This window comes from Natator depressus, chromosome 1, assembly GCF_965152275.1.
Source record: "Natator depressus isolate rNatDep1 chromosome 1, rNatDep2.hap1, whole genome shotgun sequence".
NCBI lineage: Eukaryota > Metazoa > Chordata > Testudines > Cheloniidae > Natator > Natator depressus.
Window position 1 is genome coordinate 187,134,242 of NC_134234.1, and position 21,328 is coordinate 187,155,569.

The following is a 21,328-nucleotide window of genomic DNA, read 5'->3' on the forward strand; positions in this document are numbered from 1 at the left end:
TTTAAAAGATGATGATGAATTCTAGGGCATCATTTTCAAGCTATACATGGAACTCATTAAACCTGATAATGAAGACAGATGTAATTACACTACTCAACAGGAAAAAATGCTTTAGAGAAGGACATTCCCCTAGGGCACTGGTCACTTTTATTTGACAAAAAGCAGCTTCCATATGAACAATAAGAAAAGCATAAGTTACAATTAGCATGGTACCCAATTCCATCTCATCAAAAGAGACTCTACAGAGACGCATCCGATGGCTGCTAGGGAGAATACAAAACAAAAGGTACAGTTATCCATAGCTGGAGGAAGAAACGTACCTCTGGGGTTCTTCCAGGCGATAGTAAATTTAAACTCTGCTCCAAAAAGAGCACTGCTGCTGAGGAGATACGATTCATCCTGCCCAGCAACCATTCTCACCAGGCCTATGACCTAGTTAGTGCCTCCTAGTTATGGGAGAAAAATCTTCCAAGGAGGAGATGTTTGCATTACTGAAACATGCATCTACTGGACTTTGTCCCTTGGAGTCAGAGTAGAATCAAGCTGGATTTGGTCCACAGGTATAAGTGCAAAACTTACTTTGGGCTATTAACATAATTATCTTAAGCACTGTTATCTGCTTTTGTAGCTACCAACTTACTTAAAAGGGCTGGTAAAATTAAATAAGATTCTTTTAAAGAATTTTTCATAAGATATGCAACATGGCTCTAATTTTTTTTTTTAAGTAAGGTCATTCAAAAAGAACTCTGGATGAAATCTAATCCCATGTAAATCAGAGCTGTAGTCTACATTCCCACAATATTGTCAAAAGAAATATGCAAAGCTAGACAACACTAGCTGTTAGAGTTATCTCCTTAAAGAAAATAAATCAATAAAAGTTAGTAATGAGCTCATGCTATCCAATGTGCTTCAGGCTATTAAAAGAAAAAAAAGAATTGATGAGATGTTGTAGGAGTTTTCTTCTATACCTATGTTACCCAAAAGTTTAGGCTTTGGGTGCTCCTCAAATAACCTGCCTATCACCCGCTTAATCTGCTCTTCCTGGGCTATGGGTCTCCAGGGTAGTTAAGGAAACACTTGAAGGACACGGATATAACCTTCTGATAAAGTGATTGACTTGGCAGCATGGTTTCTTAACAAAGTATCTTTTTATTGATGCACTAATAATCCCTGCTACATTGTAATCTAAAAATAGAAATCAGACAAATCCCTTATTTCAAGTTAAAGAGCATTTAAAGTACAATAGCACGCAGTTTAAATGATTTAAGCGATACGCTCTATTGCAGGTTTCAGAGTAGCAGCCGCGTTAGTCTGTAGCCGCAGAAAGAAGAGAAGGACTCGTGGCACCTTAGAGACTAACACATTTATCTGAGCATGAGCTTTTGTGATGCATCCGATGAAGCGAGCTGTAGCTCACGAAAGCTCATGCTCAAATAAATTGGTTAGTCTCTAAGGTGCCACAAGTCCTCCTGTTCTTTTTGCTCTATTGCAGATGGCTGGTCTGCAGAGACATAATATGGAGTTTGAAATTTCTTCTGTATCCCTATAACTGCATCTATGTGTTTGTGTTTGAGTCCTGAGATTTGTTTTTAAAATAATGCTTTAATATGAAAATAGACTTGTCTTGTAGTTAAGAATACAGGAGTGGGAGTCAGGTGTGAATTCTATTCCTGGCTGTGCTACAGAATTCTATGATATTGGACAATTTATTGTCCCTTTTTCAAAGTTGAGTAATTCAAGTTTGGTACCTAAATCCATATTTAGGCACCTGGATAAGCAGTTTGATTTTTGAGGTGGCATGAGTGCACAACAGCTCAGAAAAAATGTATTGCGCTTATTTGGGTACCTAACTATGGATCTAACCATTCCAGTTTTTTCTTCCCCCAATCTCCCAGTGCCTCAACACCCTTACTTATAAAATAGGATTAATACTTGCCTACCACAGTTTGTGAACTTAAACATTTATAAACTCAAGTTTTGTTGAATATCATGAGTAACTGAAATTCTACAATTTCAATATAAATGACAATGTGTCATTAAAAACAGCAACTATTGTTAACTGTATACAGATATATTGCATGGTATATATAGGGTAAGTAAGTACTTAACGTGCACGCTTGTCTAACTGAAATGCTTTAATTCTCTGGATGATAGAAGTGGATCAGAAATATACTGCCTGAACCAAGTTATTTTATATGATCATCTTAAATGAAACTGTAACCTGTGATTATAATCATGAAAAGGGGAGGAAGGATAACATACACATTTGTTGTAGTTCTCAAATAATAGTACAGAACACTGGAATGAATATTGGGAGAAAAAAGATTAAAAGGATACAATTTGAAATCCCAGTAATTACCACCCCCACAGTTCTCTGAATGCTTCAATAGCAGTTGAACTGGTGAAGCAGGCAAGTGGAATATTGCAATATGGAATAGGAAATGAAATTGCCAAGGATGGCAAAATGCCTGAACTAATAAATAAGTAATTCCTACCTATACGATCAGAGCTGGTTCATCCAAATCAATTTCCAAACTGCTCATTTCTGCAGATTTAAGAAACCTTCAGTTTAAAAGTTAGTGAAAAGTGCCTCCTAGAAGAGGACTCATTTAAATTCCTTTGGCTATGTAGTTAGCGATATGCAAGCCACCTTTAGCCAGGGATGAAGGCAGTGAAACAGGTAGACTTAAAGTGGTTTACAATTTATATATTTATTCATTGTCTGACATGATGCACAAGTATACATTTAGGTAAAGTGTTTAAATAGTAAATGACTATATTCATTCTTTTATTGCAGAACAATCACAAGTCAGTAACAGTTAACATGATCCTGCAGCTGCAAACATTTGTACAGCTTTATTGTGTGCATTTTCAAGTGTAAGCAATTCTTTGTAGTCTCCGTCTTCTTTATTTATCTGAAATATAAAAAAGTGATTAAAGTTCATAGTATCATTGGCCTCCTGCAACTAAGTATTTGCAGGACTGAGCCTCAGATGTTCCCAATACAGGCTTTCCCCTTTGTTTTGCTCACTGGATGTGGTCTGTAACAGAGCATTAACCGGCCCCTTTCTTGGCATTCTCAGCAGACAAGCCAACGACTTAAGCCCTGGTTCACCAAAGCACTTAAGCATGTGATTAAGTCCCACTGAAGTCAGTGGGACTTAACATTTATGTGTTTTGCTGAATTGGGGCCCAAATGGGCAGGGAAATACCCTAAAACACCGGCAGGGTCACAGAGAAGTTTGTACGGTTGAATTTGTTCTGTGCATAAAGGAAAAAAAAAAAGACCACAGCCACTAATGACACCGTAAACCAACTCCTTCAAGAAGCACTTTAGAATGGCAGGACAAAATATTCAGGTTCACAAAAACAAGGAGATATAAGTCAGTGTTAACTGAGTCAATGAAATTCAGAGGGAAAGAGAACCCTTTCAGAGCAAGAGCAAGATCATACCTGCAAAATCATTTAAGTCACTTCCTACAATCTTGTACCACAAGCAACTGGGAACGTTCTTGTGGTTTATTGGTTTTATTGAAAAACACCCTGATACAGCAAAACACTTAAACATGTGGTTAAGAATTTGAGTAGTCTCACTGAAATCAGTTACTCTTTTTTGGACTAATTACAAACAACTCATCCACACCCCAGGTGGAGTTAGACTCTTGCTCAGCTGCAAAAATCCCAAACCAGTGCAAGTCATAGAAATGGTTCTGTGGTTAAGGAATGGGCTGGGAATTGAGCACTCAGTTGTATTCCCATCTTGTTCAAAGTTACACAGGAAAACTGTGGCAAGGGCATTCTGCCTCAGTTTCCCCATCTGTAAAATAGGGATATTCACTTTCTTCACAGGAGATACTGAGAATGCATTCATTAGTGTTTGCAAAGTACTATGTTGATGAGCTCCATGAGCTTTCATGGATTGAGAACTGGTTAAAAGACAGGGAACAAAGGGCAGGAATAAATGGTAAATTTTCAGAATGGAGAGGGGTAACTAGTGGTGTTCCCCAAGGGTCAGTCCTAGGACCAGTCCTATTCAACTGATTCACAAATTATCTGAGAAAGGGGTAAACAGTGAGGTGGCAAAGTCTGCAGATGATACTAAACTGCTCAAGATAGTTAAGACCAAAGCAGACTGTAGAGAACTTCAAAAAGATCTCACAAAACTAAGTGATTGGGCAACAAAATGGCAAATGAAATTTAATGTGGATAAATGTAAAGTAATGCACATTGGAAAAAATAACCTGATCTATACATACAATATGATGGGAGCTAATTTAGCTTATCTTCAACTTATCAGGAGAAAGATCTTGGAGTCATCGTGGATAGTTCTCTGAAGACGTCCATGCAGTGTGCAGCAGCAGACAAAAAAGCAAATGGGATGTTAGGAATCGTTAAAAAAGGGATAGAGAATAAGACGGAGAATATCTTATTGCCCTTATATAAATCCATGGTACGCCCACATCTTGAATACTGCATACAGATGTGGTCCCCTCATCTCAAAAAAGATCTACTGGCATTAGAAAAGGTTCAGAAAAGTACAACTAAAATGATTAGGGGTTTGGAATGGGACCCATATAAGGAGAGATTAAACAGGCTAGGACTTTTCAGCTTGGAAAAGAGGAGACTAGAGGTATATAAAGTCAGGAGTAGTGTGGAGAAAGTGAACAAGGAAAAGTTATTTACTTGTTCCCATAATATAAGAACTAGGGGCCACCAAATGAAATTAATCGGCAGCAGGTTTAAAAGAAATAAAAGGAAGTTCTTCTTCACTTGGTGCACAGTCAACCTGTGGAACTCCTTGCCAGAGGAGGTTGTGAAGGCTAGGACTATAACAGGGTTTAAAAGAGAACTGGATAAATTCATGGAGGTTAAATCCATTAATGGCTATTAGCCAGGATGGGTAAGGAATGGTGTCCCTAGCCTCTGTTTGTCAAAGGGTGGAGATGGATGGCAGGAGAGAGATCACTTGATCATTACCTGTTAGGTTCATTCCCTCTGGGGCACCTGGCATTGGCCAGTGTCGGCAGACAGGATACTGGGCTGGATGGACCTTTGGTCTGACTCAGGATGGCCATTCTTGTGTTCTTATGTTCCATAGAAATGTCTGTAAATAAATCTATACCTTGGCATTTATGTGTCTTTTCTGACTAGCTTACATCTGACATGTAACTTGTCCCTCCTTTTACATAAAATGTTTTAGCCCATTCCCCATTTTATTAAACATATCCAATAAAGGTATGAGACCTCTATGCTTAGCAGCAGAAAAGAAGCTCAAAGTGAATAAAGAGCTTCAGGTGGAAAATGTATGCTGGCAGGCACTGTATCGCTTCCGTAAACTGCTTTGAATGGGCTCACAGACAACACAAGTCATTCCTCTTAAATGGTGCCTTTATCTAGTCTGGAGTCACTGGAATGCATTGGTCTGGATTTCTTCTCTAGAAATTGTCCAAATTAAACAGGCATGCTGTTTATTAGAGTGCCAATTAAGTGGACTCTGCTGCCTAATAAAATGAAGAGGCTTAAATAGACGCAATTCCCTCTGCTATGATTCTCACTGTTTGTCCTCATTGGGAGCAGATGAACTCGCTTGCCCTACATTTGAACTGCATGTATTAAAAGAAATAAAAAAAAATCAACTAACTGGAACACTGTTTGGGGTCATGTTCTGAAAAAGAAAAAGACAGTGGCAGGGGAGGGAAATAAACACAGTGAGCTGCATCCTCAGGTGTGCTGAACAGCACTGCTTTAAGTTGTGCCAGTTTGTAATTACCCTGAGGGGCTGTTTTGCTAGCAGGAATCTTATGAGGGCAGCGTGCTCCCAGCAGCCAAATGCTGGGACGAAAGAGGACATTGAGCTGTGGGTCCCTCATGCGGTGAGAATCCTCAGTGGCCCACTGAGAGCAGCTTTATGACCCCTGGCACCATGGGAGAAATGACTGTGGACATGGCCCACTCTACCTACCTTATGTGCACTTGGGAACAGATGAAACTCCCCAAAGTGAGGTTGGCCCAACATGAGCTTCTTTACAGCTAGAAAAGAGAAAGGAATAAAAAATATATAACTACTAGTCTGAACTCAAAGAACTCAAAATCGTTTTCGTGAACTACAGCTCACTTCATAGGATGCATGCAGTGGAAAATACATCTGATGAAGTGGGCTGTAGCTCACGAAAGCTTATGCTCAAATAAATGTGTTAGTCTCTAAGGTGCCACAAGTCCTCCTGTTCTTTTTGCGGATACAGACTAACACGGCTGCGACTCTGAAACCTGTCAAAATAGTTTGTGAGGTTTGCAGAGCCTGATGCTCCATGAGGTTTGGCTATTGCTGGAATCAATTAACGTAATGTACTCTGTGTTGTTCAGTCGGCGTCCTGAAACTCCAGTAGACAGCAGGTCCAGTAGGTGGTTTTTGTAACGTATAATATCACATCTCGACTACATTTAAATATGTAAGTGCCCAGCTTTAAATTGGTGAGGGTTAGAGATCCTAAAATTCATATAAGTCTCAAACATGTGAACTTCCCCTTTAAGAACAACCTTGAGAGAAATAGCGTTGAGATCTATACAGGAATTCAGCAAGTTCATGGCTGGGAAAGACTGTTCAGTAGACTGAGAACGTTTAGCCACTGTTACCTTTGGAAGAGACAAAGCAAGGGTCCTCGGTGACACTCTTACTTTTCAAAGTTAATTAAATTTTTAATGCCAAGCAATAAAAATCACAACTGGGAAGAACATAAACCATGTTTCACTGAACAAGCTACACATGTCTGTAGCTGCTCAGGAGCTGACTTCCAAACACCAGTTTAGCTTTACTCATTGCTTATGGAAATAAGCCCACATTCCCAACCAAACCAGGCTGGTCTGTATAACTCACTGGTCTGTGACAGGTTTCAGAGTAGCAGCCGCGTTAGTCTGTATCCGCAAAAAGAAAAGGAGGACTTGTGGCACCTTAGAAACTAACACATTTATATGAGCTCACGAAAGCTTACGCTCAAATAAATGTGTTAGTCTCTAAGGTGCCGCAAGTCCTCCTGTTCTTTTCACCTGTCTGTGTCATCATTTACCACTCCACCAGTTGTGTGTCATCTGCAAGTTTTACCAGCAATAATTTTATATTTTCCTGCAGATCACCAATAAGGTACTGGGTAGCAGTGGGCCAAGAATAGATGGTTTTAGTGGGATCCCACTAAAACCATTACAACCACCAGTGGAAGATTCTCCATTTACAATTTGAGATGATCAGATAGCAAGTTTTAATTCATTTAATATGGGCTACATTGATATTGTATAGTGCTTTAAAAAAAAATCAGAATGTCACATAGAACTAAGTCAAATCCTTCCAGAAAGATAAGTATACAAAGAAAGGATAACAAGTTGGACAAGACTTATTTTTCATAAAACCTTGTAGATGGGCATTAATTATGCTACCATCTTTTAATTCTTTACAGGTTAGGTCCCATATCAACTTTTTAATGATTTTGCCCAAGATCAATGTCGGGCTAGATACCCAATATTTTCCTGGCTTTAGCCATTTACCCCCCCCCCCTTTTAAATATTAGCACAGTGTCCCAAGATTTGTTAACAAACAAACAAAACCTCTCCATATTAATTGTTCAGAGACTTTCTCAGCCAATTCTTTTAATACTCTTAGATGCAAGTTCTTGTTTTGCAAATTTTAAAATGTTTGGTTTTAATAGTCACTGTTTAACATCCTCCATAGATACTGACTGAATAGAAAGTATTTCATTATCACTGTAAGATATAAGCACAACATCCTTCTTTCCTAATATAGAACACAATCATTTATTGAATACTGCTGCTTTTTCTGTATTCAGATTGATAACTTCAGCATCCTTACCTAGTTTTGAACCTATTCTATTGCTGGAATTTTTTTGCTCCTTATATATTTGTATTTAAAGAATTCCTTCTGATTGTTCTTAACTCTTCAGGCCATAGATTTTTTCATTGATAGTTTTATCTTCCTAATATTTACTTGCTTTCACAATTGCAGAATAGGGTGGGTTTTTTTGTTTGGTTGTTTTTATCTAACTCAACGTTCTTGAACAATTCCCAAATAGTAACTTTTTTAATGTTTACATGTTTGCTCCCACTCAATTTTGCTCATGATTGTTTTCACTTTTGTGAAATTGGCCTCTTTAAAGCATCATGCGAGTGTATTTCTGGTTGGGACTATAGTATGTTTGCAAATAAAAAATAAAATTAGACTGTGATTGTTTGCACCAAGGCAACCATCAATTTTTAGTTTAGGGATCAATTCATCTTTGTTTATAGTTTGGTTAACTATGCTTTCAATACTGAGTGAGGCTTGGGTCAGGCCTTATTTTACCCTACCCATTTTTGCCTGCTTCTCATTCTTGCGTTTCTTTATAAATGGATATATTTTAATCCATCATGATGAGGTCTAATGTAGAACAATCCTGACTTGGTTCTGATGCTTTGTGTTAGACAGTTATGATTATCATTTTTAGGAACCCGAAAGATGTTTTACTAGTGGCAGATGAGACCTCCAGGAAGTCCCCCAGATTGACAGCCCCTCACAATGATGTAATTTTTCTTTCTACACATTATATAGATAGATGTTTAAAGAGAGCTGCTCATCCTATTCCCTACTCTGATTTGATAGTCTCTAGCGGACACCCGTCAGTACCCCACGTTGTGATTTATCAGTACTGCTCCATAAGCATTCCAGGTCAATAACTCTAAAGAACACGCAACTTTTGATGTAAAGTCCCACTCCATATTTCTTAAATAGGGTGTATTTTAACATACGAGTCATGTGACTCACCCCACCAGGTTTCAGTAATACCAACTATATCAGGTATCTTTTAATAAATAAGCATTTCTAGTTCTTGTTATTGGGCCTAGTGGATAGAACACTGGACTATCACTCAAGAAACCTGGATTCTATTCCCAGCTCTGCCACTGGCCTGATATACGACCTTGGGCTAGTCACTGCCTCTGTGCCTCAGTTTCCCCATCTGTTAAATGGGGACAGTGACACTGACTGCTTTTTGTAAAGCACTTTGAGATCCACTGATAAAAGAGCTAGGTGGTATAATTATTTCCCAGGGTTCAACCACTGGTATGTAGGCAACTGAATGTTTTCACTTCACTCCCTTGATGCCTTTTCATTAATGCTTACCTTGAGTTACCTTATATACTTGAGCATTTTGACTGTGTTTATCCCCGTGGCAACTCCCCCCATTAGATGCTAGTTTAAAGCGCTTCCAGTTTGTCTAATTAGTCTGCTACAGAAAAGATGGTTCCCATCTATTGAAAAGTTTGCAGCTGTTTAGATAAGCCTCAGATAATCAGCCAAATCAAATCTCTACGTCTAAGAAAAACTGCAAGGCTACTCTTTCAGCATGTATCTGGTAGAATCAGCTAGCAGTAAAAAAACAAACAAACAAACAAAACACCCACACTCTGGAACAACCACTTATAATTATTTCACAGTGACAGAGACAGAGGAGTTGTCCACATGCACTCATGCAGAGAATTAAACATGACCAGTCTCCACTTAGTTTGAGTTTGATCTACTGTGTTGCTCCCATTATCCCCTGCCAAATGGGTGGAGATCAGACAGACCTGAAAAGCAATTTTATATTCAAGCTTCTGTAAGTATTATTACTAACGAAGAGCGAGACACACCCTATAAAAGGGAATACTTGAAAGTAACCTTTAACACTTTACCTTTATCTGAAAAGATTTTCACATCTATCTAAACATAGTTAAGAGATTGCAGCATCTGGTGATGTGTCAAGTAGTATCAGTACCAATAAAATAACCCAAGAATATTAAGATTCATGTTTGTTTTACCAATACAACACCAGTTTAAATAGAAATTCTCCTCTTGTCTCCTTTCATCATTTTTATAGAGCTATACAATTGAAAGTGTTCCGCACCAATGCTATTTATGACTGCAAAGCAAACATGGTTTGCAGTGGGGAAACCTACTGTTTCAACTTTCACATTAGACTAAAAAGTAAGAGTGGGTTGAGGTTTTGAAGTACTTCCATTTTCTATTCTATATATCCAGAGCATGTATTATCGTCTATACTGGAGCTGTGAATACTGAGTTCTTTCGGAAAACCAGATTCAGAACAAAATCATACGCTCAGATGAATTTTACACGTCAGTACCAAGCACAGCACATAAGGCTGTTGAGATCTACAACAGTCATCATTTTCTGTCATATCAAATGATACTGGGATCCTGTAATAGGGTTCACTACCTACTGCTAATACGCCTCTTTGTGGCTCACCTGGGGAAGAGAGCACCACTGGCCAGGCACCCCTTCCTGCAGTCACGCAGCCCATTGTCTCAGTCTCACCTTGTCAGACTCTGGGCAGGGCCAGTGTAACCACTAGGCAAACTAGGCGGCCGCCTAGGGCGCCAAATTTGGGGGTGCCAAACAGCGGTGCCCCAATTTTTTTTTTACACTGTTACTGGAAATCAAATGAATAAAGAAAAGGGAAACGTCATTGAACTTGCATTTTAACTTGTCATTCTCTCGTACATTGCGGCTATAGCCTCCGCCAGCTCTGCGGTGCGGGCACCAGCGTACTGCTTCATTACAGCACGAAGTGGCACTGACGTCATTTTTCTCGTCGCGCGGAGCCAGTACCCGTTCTGACGGGCTGTTTATCATGCTACGTTGACTAGTTTTCGGAGGTTGTCGACTGAGGCTAACTATTTTTGTTGAGGTGTTTCAGATCTAAGACTCTGGCAATTGCTGCTGCATCATTTCGCCAATCCTTTGTGTCGATTGTGTGTGTATGTTCAGTATTTGAGTGTATATGTTTATCATGTGCCAATATGCGTGTGTAGGTTGTTGAAATTTGTCATATTGATACTGTCAGTTGTTGTTGTATTGCGGAGTATCCACCATTCTAATTTTATAAATTTTATTAATAACAATAATTGGATAGTCTAAAGGTACAATAAAATGTAGTAGATTTTGATATGAAAGAATGAAGGAAGGAAGCATACGTATTTCCAGTTACAATCAACATTGCTTAATTTTGAGGAAAAGTCATCTTGATCTCTTAATCAATGTTTATGTCAAACAGTTGATGAAATTCAAATAGTGACTCATAGTTAGTAAGTGACATGTATTCTCTATCCTTTACTTTTAATAGTGAACAAGAAACAATGCCACATTATGCAGTATTCATTTTTGAAAGTTTATAATAAGCAATGCTCCGGGGCGAGGGGTGGGGGGCGCAAGGTGGAAGTTTCGGCTAGGGTGCAAAATATCCTTGCACTCTGGGTAGTCTTCTTCTTTGTGACTCAGGTGCTTCCTCTTTATGAGGTGGCCCTCTAGCCAGGTCACCATAGTCCTCCGCTTCCAGAGTCTGTCAACATCTCTTTGGACAAACTGTCCCTCTGCCATTCCAAGCAATCTTCCATCCTACATCCAAGGCTGTACCACTTCCCCAGTGGCTGGCAGGGGAACTCAAGCCCACCCTCTACTCCAGACCAGGGACTCTATGCTCCGTAACTATGGTCTACTTACTCCCAGACCTGGTTGCTACTTCCCTGGACTCTGTGTTCTATTTCCTCCTGCTAGCCTCTGGCACATCTAGGTTTATCACTCATCTGAGCTTCTTCTGCTCTCTGGACTACTCTGCCCGCTCCCCCCAGCTTCTTACCAGACCCTGTAATCTCTAACAAACCTCCATCCGAAGAGGGAGTGACTGTGGACTACTCCCCCCTACAGCCCCTTACTGCTGCCAACTTCCTGGCTTTATACCCCTGGCTTTATACCATCTGTTCCTTCTCTGCTGGGCTCCCTCATCAATCAGCCTTTCAAGCCCTGACTCCCCCCAGGGTACAGCCTATCAGGTTAATTAATCTAATTTAACCTGTTCTGCCTTGTGTGGGGTGGACACCTTATCCCAGGTCACAGCCAAATTGCTGGTGGTAGCATTTTATACTACATAAGCGACAGTTAATGCTAAAATAGCATAGACTAAAATACTACATGCTCTTTGAACGCATGCTCTTTGACGTCAGTGGGGCTCCTGGCCGGCAACAGGCATGCAACCCAGATGGAACAGATTGCAGGGTCAGGGTATAAATATCCTACAAAACCAACACCACAACTATCTCCTTTGTTGTTAGCTCTCTCTCTCTCTCTCTCTCTCACACACACACACACACACACACACACACGGACTGAATGGACATGGAGACAGACATAGTCTCAATCCTGACATTTTGTTTCTCCAAGGTCAGAACTGACACACTGACAAGGCATTCTGGGGAAATCTGCATCTTTCACAAGCACTCTAGTCACATTTAGTTTAAAAACTTGCATTCCATTGAAATTATATATTACAGCCCAGTGAATCCTCACCACCCTCCAACCAAAAATAGATGGGATTAATCACCCTGATTCTGAGAAGCATTTAGCACATGCCTTAAAAAGTTAATCATGTGCTTAAATCCTATTGACTTCAATGAGAGTTAACTACTTGCTTAAAGTTAAGTGCCCTTCCTGTTCCTGAATCACATGCAAAATTAGTTTATGGCTGACATTAAAATGTGCTCCAGGATAAAACAGCTATTTCTAAGCACTGGGGCCCTGATTTTCACTACTGTCTGTATGGTTGTATGTACCTAATATGCATAGGCAAGCACAGCGATTGTGTGTGTAATTTAGGTTCTTGCCCACGCAAATGCTAGTTATACATCTAACTGGCCATGTCTGATTTGTCCAGGTGTTTACATATCATGCGTGCAGTACTGAAAATCAAACCCACAGTATCTGCTATTTTTTCATCTTGGATCATATCTAAGTTACCTACTCAAACAAGTCTATAATATACTGTTAGCACTGCAGACCAAAAAGACAATGGAAAAAGCAGTTGGATTCTATTCCCTCTGGTGCACCAGCAATAAAAGAATCAATTAAACTCTAATTGCAAAATCTTTATTAATGGTCACTAGAATTGTACAAGCAGAGTAACATCTTTTCTATAACAGTATTGTTCATTTAGTTTTGGGTGGATTTGCGTTTTCCCAAATGTTGCCTTTCCATTAAGTTTGGGGAAATGGCTACTGGTGCATGAACTATGAATTTTAAATTCACCAATTCTTCAGAATAGGCTGAGTTCTGCTTGGAAATAGGAGATATTTCACTGAAAAACTGGCTTCTCCTTGAACAACAACAACAATCACAAAGGATGGCATATATGCATTGGCTGAATGGGTTTGTTTTCAAGTTTATAATGAAAGTGAAAAAATGTCCAGTGATATTTTTGTTAATATTTTACACCCATTAATTGGTGATTATGTCAGTAGCAGAAAAAAAATGAAGCTTTTTTATTTGATTATGAATTGAAAATGTGTACCCGGAACCATGTCCTACGGTTGTTAACCTGAAGAGTTTGAATCAGCACTGTCATTACAGGGACAAGATAGGGGGACTACCTCTCCCACTGCGGCCTCAGGAACAACACTGCTGTAAGGCAGGTGTGCTCTGAGCAGCTGCTTTCCTTTCCCTGATGCACCTGCTCAGCAGCTCCTCTTCCTGCAGGTTGCAGCATTGCAAGGAAGCTGAGTAGCTCTTGCCCCATTGCTCGCATTCCTGCTGGGCTCTGGGAGTCCCAGGAAAGGAGGTCAGGCCCTTGACTGGTTCTGCCGGAGCTAAAGAGTTTACCCCAAAATTGACGAGTTACAGAAATTAAGGCACAGAGCAGAGTTGCTTTCTGTGCCCTGGCCATTGGTATTTTGGCCGAGGGGGTTTCCTGTATGCTGTTTAGGACCCCTGTGTTCCAAGATGCGAGTAAACAGAACAAGTTGCACTCAGAATATGTCCAGCCTGCACACAATTGATTTCTCCCCCACTGGAAAGCAGATTCCAAAGCCTGGATCTCAGTTACATCTCAGTAGAAGGGTGACAGCATATCATGCTACCATGCACCTCTTGAGCAAAAATTGCTGATCATTCTAAAAAGTGGAAGAGTCTCTTGATGTGCACAAACGGGTACCAGGATGAAATCAACAACTTAATTTTCATTTGTGATTTCACTAAGACTTTGAGCCAGGCCTCCAGAGCGGAAATGTTTGTCCATTAAGCCACTCTACGCTCTAGCTTCTGCAGGAAGTCAAGACAAACTCAAGAACATTCAGTTTTCTTCAGCATGTCATCTAGTGCTAGGCTTCAACTTTATGGAGATGATTTATTAGGTGGTATGGAGGAGGATAATAAACTGATGCAGTTGGTTTGCCCAGGTGCATTTGACTATCGTAAGGAAGAACAATAATCACCTTTCAGAAAAACTATGCAACAAATGCATGTATATTTATTCCCACTCAAGAAAATGGGATGAGTGTGAAGAATCCCGCCAAGGCTGGGGAAGAGCTCCAACCTATGGGCAGGCTGCAGAGCTGTGGCACAGCCCCTCTGCAGCTACTGGGCCAGCGTGTAGGCTGGAATAATTGCCACTGGCCCTCCTGTGCAAGGAGTTTGCATCATTGGATATACATCCAGCAGATCCAGAAGCCTTGCCCCAAATTCCACCTCCTGCACTGGCCTGTTTGGAGCCAATACAGAGTCTCTGCTGCATAATACACACGGAGCGTAAGCTCATCTGCCCATGGCAGATCCATTGAATTTAAAGTTTCACAGAGGGTCTGATGCTGACCCACTGCACTGGGGTGAATTTCAGCCCAAATGCACACCCTTGTATATTGTTCTGAATGGTGGATTTTTATTCTTGTTAGTTAACTTTACATACTTATCCTGCCAAACAAGGAAGTTGACCCTTTGCAATTCTCTAGTTTAAGTGTTTTGGAATTATATTTTTGATCCATATTAATTAAAAAGTGTGCTAACATATTCTCTTCTGATTCTTGTATATCTATAATAGCCAGATGATCCCAGGAAGAAAATTGCATCTGCTATTACACCACTTTCTAAATAATCTCTGTAAAATGAAGGCTAGCACATGCTGAAGGCAAAAGAATATCTAAGTGCTCTGTTAGGAGACAGATGGAAAAGTTGCTTACTGCACTAGCTTTTCACCTTTGAAGACCTTGCTCAAGTTCCAGGTTAGGTCACATGCAGGGTAGATATGAATATTTAAAAAAATATTATTATTATTATTATAATTTAAATGTGAATAATGATACTGACCTTCTTTGTAAATTGATTTGAAATCTACTGAAAAAAGCATTATGTAAGAGCTTGGTATCATTATTTTTATTATTAATTCAGATTGTATTTATATATTGCTAATTCTCTACTTGTTTCCCATTTTAGTCTTTACCTGCTTAAGTGGATGTTTTGTTCTCATATTTTTAATTAGTTTCTTAATTATTAGTAGAATTTTGCTATAGAAATTTTCCATAGAAATTTTTTCTAAGGAGTTTTACATTTAAAACACTCATCTATGTGAAAAAGCCCGAGTTCTCAATAACATCCTTCTTGTAAGAACACCACAGACCTAACACCAAACTGATAAGCAAACAGCCTGTGCTATATTTGCACCCAACACTGTTTCCAATATATCGCACTTCCACAAGTCAAGACAGTTGAAATGCTTTGAACAGGCTATAGGTTTACAGTTTGAAGTCAACAAGACCTTTGATAAATTACTTAAGTGCATTTGAAAATCCCACCTATAGGCACCTAAATAGGTTTAGGAGCCTAACTTTGAAAACTCTGGCTTTTGCGTGAACTGTAGCAGATTCCAACCCGACGCTCATGCCTCCCCTCCACCAAACACACACAAAAGGCCATCCCCATGAAATTTCACATGCCACATCCCATCCCCTGGTAGAATTTTTCTAAGAAGTTTGGGAAATACATCAGAACAGGAATTTTAGCATTATGGTATTTGGAAACTTTTACAGAATTTTTAATAGGGACCTTTTAAAAATTGTCTTTAGCTTATCATAACTAGCTTGGTCTACAAATTACAATTTTGCCTTTCTTTCTTTTTTTTTTTTTTAAACTTTGCCTTACTGAGGAATGCATTTTGGTGGGTTTTCTTTTGATGCAAGGCAGGAATTACATACAGGCACACATTGAATATCTATATAATCTATCTAGATGTAACAATACAAAAATACAAAGAGCTGGTGATGTGTGTCTGTACCCCACACTCAGGTAGGCAGGGAAGGGATTAATTAGTCATTCATTAGAGCCGGGACTTATAGAGGGGCCACAGGAAGGTTGGAGAAGGGCCCCTGAGGGAAAGTGCTCTCCTGCTCAGGCCAGTGTGGGTACTGGAACAGGAACGATGAGGAACTCACAAACCCGCCATCTTGCTTATGCAGAGAGACTCTACAGCTTTACAAGACACTGTGTAAGTTAAGGACTATTGGTTTTCTCCTGCAGCGGAAGTAAGTCATCCTTTTCTTTTTACCATTTTGGTTTTTTTAGGGGGAGGGCAGAGGGGACCAGGCTGAAGAAAGCAAGCCAGCCAGCCTCGGATCCTACTCCCTGGTACACTGAGCAAGAGCAGAAAAGTGCTTTGCACCACGGAAGCATCTCTGCCTTAGAGACTGGGTGCAATATTTTTTCCCTTGGGGGTGGGCAGTTGGTTGCCTGCCCTTATTTTCAGTAATTCCATAGGCCCCAATGCTGCCAAGCACATAAGTGTGTGTTTAATCTTGGGCACATGCTTCAGCACTCTGCAGAATAGAAATCTGGTGGTGGGGTGTCCACCCCATACAAGACCTGAAGGGATTAAGGTATCTAGGTGGGCCAATTGACTGCCAAGGCTGCACCTGGGAGCAGGGATTGATTAGATGAGGCTCAGTTGGACAAGAACAGGCAGAGCCTGTAGAAAGCACAAGAGCTAAGAGCAGAAGGGGGCTGCAGGGAAGAAGTCTGCAGTCACTCCCTGAGGGGAGGGAGGTGTGTAACTGGGTAAACTCAGAGATGGGAGGAGAGCCAAAAGGTAGGAAAGGGGAAAGGCAGTAAGGTCAGGATGGAATGAGTTGGTTGAGTTCAGGATCCTGACGCAGGGAAGAAAGGTAAGCAGCAGGATACGGACCCTGGACTTCAGGAAAGCAGACTTCGACTCCCTCAGGGAACGGATGGGTAGGATCCCCTGGGGGACTATCATGAAGGGGAAGGGAGTCCAGGAGAGCTGGCTGTATTTCAAGGAATCCCTGTTGAGGTTACAGGGACAAACCATCCCGATGAGTCGAAAGAATAGTAAACATGGCAAGCGACCAGCTTGGCTTAATGGTGAAATCCTAGCGGATCTTAAACATAAAAAAGAAGCTTACAAGAAGTGGAAGGTTGGACATATGACCAGGGAAGAGTATAAAAATATTGCTCGGGCATGTAGGAAAGATATAAGGAGGGCCAAATCGCACCTGGAGCTGCAGCTAGCAAGAGATGTCAAGAGTAACAAGAAGGGTTTCTTCAGGTATGTTGGCAACAAGAAGAAAGCCAAGGAAAGTGTGTGCCCCTTACTGAATGAGGGAGGCAACCTAGTGACAGAGGATGTGGAAAAAGCTAATGTACTCAATGCTTTTTTTGCCTCTGTTTTCACTAACAAGGTCAGCTCCCAGACTGCTGCGCTGGGCATCACAGAATGGGGAAGAGATGGCCAGCCCTCTGTGGAGATAGAGATGGTTAGGGACTATTTAGAAAAGCTGGACGTGCACAAGTCCATGGGGCCGGACGAGTTACATCCGAGAGTGCTGAAGGAATTGGCGGCTGTGATTGCAGAGCCCTTGGCCATTATCTTTGAAAACTCGTGGCAAACGGGGGAAGTCCCGGATGACTGGAAAAAGGCTAATGTAGTGCCAATCTTTAAAAAAGGGAAGAAGGAGGATCCTGGGAACTACAGGCCAGTCAGCCTCACCTCAGTCCCTGGAAAAATCATGGAGCAGGTCCTCAAAGAATCAATCCTGAAGCACTTACATGAGAGGAAAGTGATCAGGAACAGTCAGCATGGATTCACCAAGGGAAGGTCATGCCTGACTAATCTAATCGCCTTTTATGATGAGATTACTGGTTCTGTGGATGAAGGGAAAGCAGTGGATGTATTGTTTCTTGACTTTAGCAAAGCTTTTGACACGGTCTCCCACAGTATTCTTGTCAGCAAGTTAAAGAAGTATGGGCTGGATGAATGCACTATAAGGTGGGTAGAAAGCTGGCTAGATTGTCGGGCTCAACGGGTAGTGATAAATGGCTCCATGTCTAGTTGGCAGCCGGTGTCAAGTGGAGTGCCTCAGGGGTCGGTCCTGGGGCCGGTTTTGTTCAATATCTTCATAAATGATCTGGAGGATGGTGTGGATTGCACTCTCAGCAAATTTGCAGATGATACTAAACTGGGAGGAGTGGTAGATACGCTGGAGGGGAGGGATAGGATACAGAAGGACCTAGACAAATTGGAGGATTGGGCCAAAAGAAATCTGATGAGGTTCAATAAGGATAAGTGCAGGGTCCTGCACTTAGGACGGAAGAATCCAATGCACCGCTACAGACTAGGGACCGAATGGCTAGGCAGCAGTTCTGCGGAAAAGGACCTAGGGGTGACAGTGGACGAGAAGCTGGATATGAGTCAGCAGTGTGCCCTTGTTGCCAAGAAGGCCAATGGCATTTTGGGATGTATAAGTAGGGGCATAGCCAGCAGATCGAGGGATGTGATCGTTCCCCTCTATTCGACACTGGTGAGGCCTCATCTGGAGTACTGTGTCCAGTTTTGGGCCCCACACTACAAGAAGGATGTGGATAAATTGGAGAGAGTCCAGCGAAGGGCAACAAAAATGATTAGGGGTCTAGAGCACATGACTTATGAGGAGAGGCTGAGGGAGCTGGGATTGTTTAGTCTGCAGAAGAGAAGAATGAGGGGGGATTTGATAGCTGCTTTCAACTACCTGAAAGGGGGTTCCAAAGAGGATGGCTCTAGACTGTTCTCAATGGTAGCAGATGACAGAACGAGGAGTAATGGTCTCAAGTTGCAATGGGGGAGGTTTAGATTGGATATTAGGAAAAACTTTTTCACTAAGAGGGTGGTGAAACACTGGAATGCGTTACCTAGGGAGGTGGTAGAATCTCCTTCCTTAGAGGTTTTTAAGGTCAGGCTTGACAAAGCCCTGGCTGGGATGATTTAACTGGGAATTGGTCCTGCTTCGAGCAGGGGGTTGGACTAGATGACCTTCTGGGGTCCCTTCCAACCCTGATATTCTATGATTCTATGGAACAGGCCATGGCTGCTGACTAGAGGGTTCCTGAGCTGGAACCCAGAGTAGAGGATGGGCCCGGATTCCCATCCCAGCCACTGGGAAAGTGGTGCAGACCAGGCAGTGGAGACCAGACTGCCTGGGACGGTTTGCACTGGAAGACTTTGATACCCTGCCAGGGAGGAGCATAATGACCTGACCGAAGGGCCAAGTCATGAAGAGGAAGCTGCAGCTCCTGGAATGAGAGGGGCCACAGGATGAGACAGGATGGCTGAAGAGACAAGAAGAGGAGGGTGCAGCACCTGGAAGAAGCTAACCAGAATTGCCAGGAGGAGGTGCTGCTAACAGTGAGTGGACAGGATAGCTTGCAAATTAGGGCCACACAGCTGTTTTCATGTGGATACGGAGAAAGTCAGATGGGCTGAAAGTGAGTGATGGGGTAAGTGGGGAACTGTATGAAGCTCTCATAGGGTGACCAGATGTCCCAATATTATCAAGACCATCACGATATTAGGGGCTTTGTCTTATACATGCAACTATGCCCCCACCACATCCCCCGCAAAAAGTCTCTTGGTATTTCACACTTGCTATCTGGTCACCCTAAGCCCTCAACTATTCCATTCCAGACTTTTTAAGGTTTGACTTTTTTTAAGAGACAGTATTTCTGTATGGAAAGTCAATATCATGTTTTCATGATCTGTACTCCACTGAAACACTCTTAACTGTTTGCAACAAATTTTGTTAAATATCCCCCTTATTTTTATCTATGAGAACAGGTTCTTAACTGCTTAGGAGTTCATCTTCCCGTGCTTCCAATTTCCTCACTTTAAGCCACAGACCTACAGCAGAAAATACTTTAATATGAAAATCTGAAGATTAAGGGCCTGATCTGGGACATCTCACATTCCCTGGGAGTGTTTCCTAACTGATGGACCTGGGACCTGTGGAAACTCAGTGGCAGGAGCAGATGAACTCCCAAGCAACAAAGAGCCTGTTCTTACGTAAATGCCTCTAGTAGCTAAAAAGGGAATAAGAGAAAGCAGAAATGGCATGATACAGATGCAGCACAGTCTCTAAAGAAAATGTTTTTCAGAGTTTTCCATGAGACTTCAATAGCTCTTTAAATACCTCATAACAGTCACAGTAGTGCTTTGGAGATATTTCAGATTCACAAATGTGGGAGTAAATTTGCCATAAAATTTTATTATCTCTGTCTCACCACCAGGTATTTCAAAATGTCTGTTGTTCTAATGTGGCTAAAAAGGAGCCTTTGAAATCTTCATCTGTTTCAGTCTAGAAGTATTGCTCTCTGAAGGCCTCTGCAAAATGAATAGTGTCTCAGCCAAGATTCTGCAGGCAGACGTCTATACTACCAACCCAACCAGCACATTGTTGGAACCTCATCAGAGAGGCTAAACAATGCAGAATTAGTTGGGCTATCACTCCTATGGGCTTGTGGTGCATTGGTCTGGTGGCAACCGGAAACTTGCATGGTAACTGTAGCGTGGTTTGACAACTTCAGAAATTCAGTCCCCAGGGCACTCAATCTTCTACCTCTCATGAGCATTAGTATTAATAGAAGAATGTGTTTTTAAAAAGAAAGGGACGCGGGGAAGTGGATGGGAAAAAAATGGACTAAGCAGAAAGATAGGGGATTCTATTATACGGTAATGTGAAGAGGGTAATAATAATGATTTAGGGGAAATAAATGCAGTATTTTCTACAAATTCTTCCTTCCTAACTTAGAACCTGATTCCGAGAGGAGCTGAATATTTGCAGCTTCCCTGGGCTCAGCACCTGAGGATCAGAACTGTTTGTATTCTCAGTATTAAGGACTAGTATTATCATACTCCATCAGTTTAAAACTGTTCCTCTTCCTTCAACAATTTTCCTCTCCATCTTGGGTACCTAGAAATGAAACTGTATCCTAATTTCTGATCAGGAAAAATTTCACAGAAAGATGAAGAGCTCTAACCCAAATACTTTTCTTTTATTTGTTTAATTAGGTGTGATGTCTATTCTCATTTATCCTGTGGTTGAAATTAGATGCTTTCTGATACCTTCTGATGTGCCACAGTAGCAATTGTATCTGGAAATAATGGACATTTCGAATGCTAATAAGAAGCAATCTACATTACAGCTTAAAATC

General features: G+C 41.2%; 1 long non-coding RNA gene across 1 annotated transcript in view; it reads right to left on the bottom strand.

Annotated features, from left to right (window-relative positions):
* Window positions 1–4,253: 4,253 nt before the first annotated feature.
* LOC141984025 (uncharacterized) overlaps window positions 4,254–21,328 on the bottom strand; it is a 208,828-nt gene continuing 191,753 nt past the window's right edge. Inside the window, exons 5-7 of the long non-coding RNA XR_012638617.1 lie at window positions 5,963–6,030; window positions 4,978–5,104; window positions 4,254–4,330 (exon numbers count right to left, since the gene is read on the bottom strand). This is a non-coding gene — a long non-coding RNA (uncharacterized LOC141984025). The remainder of the gene's footprint in view (window positions 4,331–4,977; window positions 5,105–5,962; window positions 6,031–21,328) is intronic.